Genomic DNA, 6,551 nt, shown 5'->3' on the forward strand with positions numbered 1-6,551 from the left:
CGGCCCCAGGGCTGCCCCGGGGAAGGAGAGTGTTTGGGGGAGTTGGTCACCACTTTCCTCTGTTACTGGGGAATGGTTTGGTTTGGAAGGGGCCTCAGAGATCCAGTTCCACTCCCTGCCCTGCCACGGGCAGGCACACCTTCCAACCTGGCCTTGGACCCTCCCAGGGATGGGGCAGCCACAGCTGCTCTGGGCAACCTGTGCCAGGGCCTGCCCACCCTCCCAGGGAAGAATTCCTTCCCAATATCCCACCTAAATTCCCCCTTTTTCACTGTGAAGCCATTTGTCCTTGCTCTGTCACTCCAGTTCCTAATGAATAGTCCTCTGGTTTCCTGGTAGGCCCCTTCAGATCCTGGAAGGTGCTGTGAGGTCTCCACCTTTAACATACCTTTAACCCACCCTTAATGTACCTTTAACCCACCCTTAGTGTCCCTTCAACCCACCTTTAATGCAGATGATAAAATTCCTCAGGTAAAAGGACCCCACTTTCCATCCCAAGCGGACACAGCAGGATAAAACACCACGTTTTATCCAGGGCAAGGCAGGGATACTCTGCACAAACAGCTCTTCGGGTCCAACAAATCCCAAATCCAGCCTCCTAAGCCTGATTTCTCCCAGTCCCCGAGGCAGTTTTGATGTTTGACAGGGGAGCAGAGCCCGGGACACCTGGAGGGCTCAGCCCTACCCTCAGAAAACCCCTCACCGGGTTCATCAGGAAAACCACAGTTGGTTCACTGCAGGGAAAACAGGGGAAGGGAGTAACAATCTGAAAGTAAGAACTAAAGCATTTTTGATAATGTAGGTAATTAATTGTCCTTTTGATTTTGATTCAAACTGCTGTGAAAGGTGTTTCACTTGAATTACAGAGGTACTTCAGTAACCCACGCAGAAACGGGTGTAAGTTTATTACAGGAGTTCATTGCTGGTTCAGTACCTCATGGAAATTATTGAAGTCTCGTGGTCCTAAAAACCCAAATTCAGCTCACCCAACCCCCAGCAGTGGAGCCTGGACATCACTGGTGGTGCTGGGGACACTGGTACCAATATCCAGTGGAAAACCCTGACAGGAGGAAACACCACATTTAGAAGAGACGAATGCCAGAGGATTCAAAGCTCCAGCACCATTCCAGCTCCTGGATGGCAGTGTTTATACACATTCCTGGCCTTTGGAGCCGTTTCCCTTTCCAGCCTATTAGGCACGGAATGATCAATTCTCGCAGGTATTTGGGAGCTCGGCCAGCGCCGGCAGCGGCGGCAGGAGCGCTCCCTCCTGCCCCGGGGGAGGAATGAGGCCACACTCCATTACCCCTGCGCCTTTCCCGGCCCGGGAAGGGAGAAGCCAGCTCGGCACAGCACTGGAAAGGGAATAAACCCGTCACACTCGTGATTTATAAATCAGAAATCCCCCCTGCAGAATCCCCGGTGTGTGCTCAGCCTGTGGCCGTGTCCCTGCACATCCCGGCGGGTGATGGACCTCAGGAGTTCAGGAGTGATGCAAACCAGCCTGGAAGAGGTGGGAGGTGGATCAAAGCCTGCCAAAGGCTGCTCTAGGTTGTGGTCACTCCTTGTGACCTCTCCTCGGTGGTTTCTGGGGTTTAAATGTGGTGTCCTGTCACGGTGCTTCCCAGGGATCATCCTTTTTGGTTGATGAGGAAGCACACAAGGAAGGGAAGGATGATGCCCGGGCTGGGAAAGGGAGACTTGGACAGGACAGACATCCAGGACATCGGTGGGGACACACAGAGGACAGGGGGGAGGCCCTGGCACAGGTTGCCCAGAGAAGCTGTGGCTGTCCCATCCCTGGAAGGGTCCAAGGCCAGGTTGGATGGGGCTTGGAGCAACCTGGAAGATGTCCCTGCCCATGGCAGGGGGTGGAAGGAGACGATCCTTAAGGTCCCTTTCAAACCAAACCACTCTGTGATTCCATAATTCTCTAATTTCCAGAGCTGGGGAGTTTTGTTACATCCAGGCACTGTCTCCATGGGAGATGGGCACGAACTGGGAGGGCTGGGAAGAGGAGCTGCAGAGCCCTGGGCTGGAAGCACCAGCAGCAGGAACCTCCCTGCACACCCAGATTAACCAAAAGAAGATCCAACGACCTGATTAAGGGGATCTTAAGCAAAGAGAAATCAAGGAACCTCATTAAGAGGGGTTGAACCAGCCTTTGAGCTGCTCTGCTCCTGCACATCCCAGCAGGGAGGAGCCTGTTGGAGATGGGGAGCTCCTGGGTCATGGGTGACTCAGTGACACCTTGAGGTGTCAGAAACCCTCCCCTGTGGATTTAAAGATCTCCCTTTGACTGGCCACAAAGTCCCAAAGTCATCCTGGTTGGTGAACTGAGGCAGGAGTTGGTTCCTTGCTCGGTAAACTGAGGCAAAGATTCCCAGCTGTATCAGAGCTAAAAACAGAGGCTGGGCTAAAAGCCAGGCTGGCTCTGGGCTCTGCCAGGGACATTTCCAGGCCCAAAATCCCAGGCTGTGGCCCATGGCAACGCTGAGCAGAAGATGGCAGAAGATGGGCAGACGCAAGATGGTTGTGGCTGCGTTTGGCTGAGGCTGATTCAGAGACTGAGGCTTAAAAAAACTAAATAAAAATAAAAATCCCCCAAACCCTCTGCCCGGTACTTTTCCAAGCCCAGCCTGAGCAGCAGGAACAGCCTGGATTAAAGCAGAGCATGAGTAATGTCTCTCCTGGAAGAGCAGTGCCCCGGAGAGCTGGTGAAGGGCTCGTTCCACGGGCCAAGGCAGACGCATTTCCATAAACGCTGGAGCAGCAGCCTATAAATAACCTCCTGAATTTACCGCTGCTCTCATGTGACCCCGATCCCCGCATTTCCCGCTGCCATCTGTCACCATGGAAATGGCATCGCGGGGCCACCAGCCGTTCATTCACAGCGCCGGGCCAGGGGAGGGGGCTCGGCACGGGGGGAGGCTTGTTAGGAGGGTGGAAGCTGCGATTTCGGGAGGGGAAAAATCCAGCGGGGAGGCCGAGAGAGAGCGGGAGAGGATGGCACGGTCCCTCCCAGGAGGGATGCGGCAGAGCCTGCGTTTCCCTGCAGGAAGGGAGGGACAGACAGACAAGCCGGGATGGACAGAGAGCAGGGATGAATGGATCCTTCAGGGAGCAGGGATGAATGCATCCCTCCCCTGGGCAGCTGGGAGCATCGGCAGGGAGCTGCCAGCACGGGGAGGTGCATTTGCCACCCCATCTCCCCCCAGCTCCCCCGTGCCTTTGGGAGGAGACTCCTGCCTTAATAATTCACCTCTGCTGGTGAAAACAGCTCCTGAACCCGACTTTCCCCCCTAAACCAGGGGGAACGGGGTGGGAATTACCAGGACAGTGAGTGTGGAGCTGCTGGAACGCTCTGAGGATGACTTTCCACCTAAGCTGTCAAGCCGACCTACATCCAAGTGATAATGATTGCAGGGGATAAAACCCTCCGGTTTCTGAGGCCGTGTCTGCCCGCAAAGCCAGGGCCTGTCACGGCACATTCCAGGCAGGAGCCGCTCAACCAGAGGGAAAGGAGCAGACCCTGGGAAAGGAGAGCCCGGCCTGACTCAGAGCACAGGAATTTCTGGCTCTTACGGAGCATTTTGCACCCAAGAATCCCACCTCGCTGTGCCAGGATGTTCCCCCATCCCCTGAGGGAAAGGGATGTGCCCGAGGCTACAGGATTCCAACCGGGATATTCCCCTTGCATTTGCCTTTCCCATCCCAGGGATGCCTCGTCAGCACGAGGGGGCACAGGGACACCCAGGGACACCCAGGGACACCCAGGGACACACAGGGACACACAGGGACACCTTGAGCCTGAGACCATCGAGTCCACACTGCTGGCACTTCCAAGCGCTCCCAAACCTCCTGGGTCACCCAAAAGTGGGATGACAGCCCTGCAGGGTATCACATATTTCAAAAAGGGGTTGCTGTCAGACAGCCCCAGCTGGAAACATCAGGAATCATGGAAAAAATTACCTTTAAAACCATTTATTAGTGACCTTAATGATTCTGGCCCCGATGTCCCTCCCTGCACTCACCTGTTGGCTGTTGGTCTCCAGGGCTGGAAGGAGAAGGGACCATCTATTTTTGGCCTGGAGATCATGTTTAAAAGACAAAAGGGTGGTTGGGAGCAGGCAACAAGCCGTGTCTGAGCACAAGAAGAAAACCACACTGCTTCCCTCAGCCCCGGGGGGACAGGCATGCAGGGAATAAAGGGGACTGCACAATAGAGGGGAAAATAATAAACCCCAGCCCAGGCAGAGGAATGAGAACCATGTCCCACGGCCTCTGGGAAGGGCTCTGAGCAGCGGGACATGTTTTAAAGAGCTGCTGCTCCTGAGTTCTGGTCTTAATTTGCTTCCCATGCCAGCGGGTTGGACACGGCTGAGGCCACGTTGTGCAACAGGGAGTTCAGGAGCACCAGGGCTGGGTGGTGCTGCACTGGCTCGGCCTGTCACAGCATTTCCAGGTGGTTTTGGTGCCCTGGCTGCAGTTTTGGAAGGGATTTGAGTGATCTCAGAGCACTTTTTTAAGGCTTTGCCTACAGATTGGATGACATTGCTCCCCACACCATCCTGCCCCTCGCTGCCTGCACGCCCTGGCTGAGCCACCTCTTTCTCCCTGGAGGGTTTGCAGTGGGATAGACCCCAAAATCCCTCCCTCACAGCCAGATCCAGCTATCTCCACTCAGCACAGAGGTCTGAGGTGGGATCTGGAATGGCCTCAGCACCCTGGGGAGCCGCGGGATCCTCGGACATTCTGTCCTTGGAAAGGAAAACAAAGCCCCTCCAAAGGGCTGCTCAGCTGCAGATCTCCCTGCCCAGCCACTGCTGCTCGTTCCTGGAGCAATAAAGAGAGATCTCAGCCTGACTTTGGGCCGCTTTCTCTGAGTGTGACACGTGTCCCCTCCCTGAGCCCCAGAGGGAGAGCACAGCCCAGCAGGGAGGGAATTTGCTCTGGTTCTGGCTGATAATTCCCAAACCCCCACGTGGTTTGTTCCTCTGATGCTCACTCTGACTGTGCAACCTGCCTGGTGGACTCAGCAGGGCTCAAAGCACCAAAACCAGAGGATTTTCACCCCAATCCACGTATCCTGGGGAGAAAAAGCATGTCCTGGGCTCTTGAGCCAACCCCGCCGAGCTGCTCATCATCCTCCTCCCTCCCCGAGGAGACAACCCCCAGCAACTTGGCACCCGGGCTCATTTTCTCCCCAGCTGATGAGAAGCAGCCAAATGTCACCCAGCTGGTCCCCACCAGTAGCTGCTTTCAAGAGAAGTCTCCCAAATCCCTGCCCGGGGCCGTGCAGCCGCAGCCCCGACTGCTGGGAGCAGATGGCAACCAGGCGGCCACCTGTGGTCCCCAGCCCTTCCCACTGTCCCCAGCCCTTCCCACTGTCCCCAGCCCTTCCCACTGTCCCCAGCCCTTCCCTGCTGTCCCCAGCCCTTCCCGCTGTCCCCAGCCCTTCCCTGCTGTCCCCAGCCTGCCAGAGCAGCTCCCTGGTCATGGCAAGGGCCGGGGAGCAGCTCCAGCTGGTGGGATGCTTCCCACCACATCCCCGAGGCTCCCGCGGGACTCGTCCTTGGAGCTCCTCTTTCAGCTGCCATGTGATTCTGCCCTGGGTATATTTTAAGCACTGCCTTTGACGTCACCCCTTCTTCCCCAGGACGCTGCTTTCCACAGGTTTCCAGGCACAACGGTTCCCAAATCTCCCTCTCAGCTTTGCCCCAGGGGCACTGAGCTCCCCTGGCCTGGATTTCCCCCGGTCCCTGTGGCATCTCCTCCCCACAGCCTGGTCAGCCCTGGGCAGCCGAGCAGAGCTGAGGGGGGGGAGGTGATGTGTTAATGACCCACTTGGATCGAGTGAGGAAAAGGGGGGAAGAACCTCAGGCTGTGAGATTCCTGCCTCGCCTGACAACTGGACTTGGGGCAGGGCTGGTCCCTCAGCCCCACAGGGCAGGTTTGGGAAGCGAGGCATGGAGAGATGGATCCACCCAGGGTGGTGTGTTCACCCTGCTCCCTCCTTCCTTTTGGAGCTGGGAGGAAATGGAAATTCCTTCCTGTGTCCCAACTAACCACCTTGAAAACATCATCAAACTGAGTGAGACTCTGTCCCATCCCCTCCACCCCAGCTGCTCTCCTGTATCAAACCAGGTGCTGCATCCTGCCCTCAACCAGGATCAAGCCTCCAAATCCCTCACCTCCCAGGCTGGAGCCCCTCCAGGAGCAGGATCTGGCCACCTGGGGTGAAGGACACGGGCAGGGACGGAGCTGCGTGGACACTGTGCTGGTTCCAGAGGCTGGGCAGGGCTTGGCAGCGCTGCAGCACAGCACACACTGAGCTGGGAGCTGGCACAGCTCATCCCAGAAACATTCACTGCGTTCCCAGAGACCTTCACCTGCAACTCCAGAAACACCCACCGTGTTCCCAGAGCCCCTCCCTGAGCTCATCCACTGTGTGGGCTGAGCCACAACTCCTGGAGAGGGCAAAGATCCCACCTGGGTTTTCCTTCCTCCTGGGAATTTTCCCCTGCAGCTCCACCTCAGCACTTCCCACT

Source organism: Pseudopipra pipra, chromosome 25, assembly GCF_036250125.1.
Source record: "Pseudopipra pipra isolate bDixPip1 chromosome 25, bDixPip1.hap1, whole genome shotgun sequence".
NCBI classification, from domain to species: domain Eukaryota; kingdom Metazoa; phylum Chordata; class Aves; order Passeriformes; family Pipridae; genus Pseudopipra; species Pseudopipra pipra.